Consider the following 1,894-nt stretch of genomic DNA (forward strand, 5'->3'; position numbering starts at 1 on the left):
TAAAATGCATATATATGCAAATGCTGTAATATTCATACCCCGAACTAAAGGTATTTTAATTAAGCAATTAAAGGATCCTAAAAATAAAATAATTTTCTTTGAACATATTGTAATGGCTAAGGGACCAACGTAATCTTTAGCCGTGACTACAATATAGGATATCCTCACATATGTGTAACTGCTTGTAAAAAATGGCCGATAATGTAGCTACAGTTAGCTGTTACTAGTGCCATTGCATAAGAAACCACAGTAGCACTTTATTTTACAGTCCTTAGCCTATGTGTACTATGTACTTAATGTATTAATTGGGTACTAACCCAACCTAACCCATATTTACAACTGTAAACATTGCTTTAATCATTGCCTTAATAACACTGAAGTTTAGGATCATTTTGACTGTTACACTGTTATACACAGTATATGTACACTAAATTGGGATAATTACATATTATAAATGTGTATAAATATACTGTATTTAAATACATTACAGACAGAAATGACATTAAAGTATATTTTTGTTTACCATAAACGATAACACTTGAACTATATTTCAAAGACAGTAATTATGAAATGACATATAAAGATGTACTTCATACTGTATGTCAGATATTTTTGTCATACTATATGTCATACTTAAGTGGTTCAAAAAGTACTCTCAACTATAACTGTATTTAATACAAAATGTAAACTACAATACATTTTAATTGAATTGTAAATAACATGCAATTAAGTGTCTGAAAATATTACTTTTTAAAAATATGCTGAAGTGTACTTCTTTTTCGCAAAGTTTATCATAGAGCTGATTACTTTGACAGGCGCTTCTGACTGATAATAGGAAAAATTTTTAATGTAACAGCGAAACATGCATTTCTAAGCACCGCAGCTGAAATGATCTATAATATGCTTATTTTATTATAAAATGTTCTTAAATAATATATAATTTTAGAATTCAGTAACTGTGTTGCTAGAACTCATTACACTGATGAAAAATGAGTCCTCTACCTGTGAATTTTGAAAATGATTTAATATGATATTGTTTGTTTTTCTTAATAAAAAGCACACCAGTTAAATGATCATTATATCTACAACATCTAAAGAATATCTGAAAATGAAGACTTAAAAGAATAGTGTCTCAGTGGGCACTGACAGTATCACTATCAGGGTGTATGGTAGAAGTTACATCATCCCACCCAAACACTCCCTAGAAAACATTGTTCCTGTAAGAGAATCACATAATACAAAATGACTTTGAATGAGCTGCAGATCGAGTTCAGTAGATGGGGTAAAACTGGGTAAAGATGTACCAGACATGTACATTTCTACATTATAATGATGTGTATGGGAGTGTGATACAATTACACAACAGAACCATATGCAGGCATGTCTGGTCTTTGTCAATGACCAGCAACAGTCTTCCAGTTGCTGTTGCTTTTTAACCAAAATTCAAAGCGATGGTCCAAATCTAACAGTGCTCACAAACCTTAAAACAGCATATCTGCAATGATGATTGTTGGAGGAAGCATCATACTGTGGGGTGGCTTTTCATCAGTAGAGACTTGGCATTGTTTAAAACAGAAGGAAGAAAAAATAGCTGCTTCAAGGGATAGTTGGTTTAAAAATGAAAATTATTTCATCATTTACTCACCTTCACGTCATTCTGGTACTGTACAACTACCTTTGTTTTTATTATTATTATGTATTAATTTTTTTTCTGTTGAATGCAAAAGGTGATAATTCAATGAATATTTCTCTTGATGATTTCAGAATTCAACACAAAGGCAAATAATGCAAATATTTAAAATAACAATTCACTCAAAAAGATACATTCTGTCATCATTTACTCACCATAATTTTGTTCCAAACCTATAAAACTTTTATTCATCTTCAAACAAAA

This window comes from Sinocyclocheilus grahami, unplaced genomic scaffold (genome assembly GCF_001515645.1).
Source record: "Sinocyclocheilus grahami isolate Dianchi unplaced genomic scaffold, SAMN03320097.WGS_v1.1 scaffold39.1, whole genome shotgun sequence".
NCBI classification, from domain to species: Eukaryota; Metazoa; Chordata; class Actinopteri; order Cypriniformes; family Cyprinidae; genus Sinocyclocheilus; species Sinocyclocheilus grahami.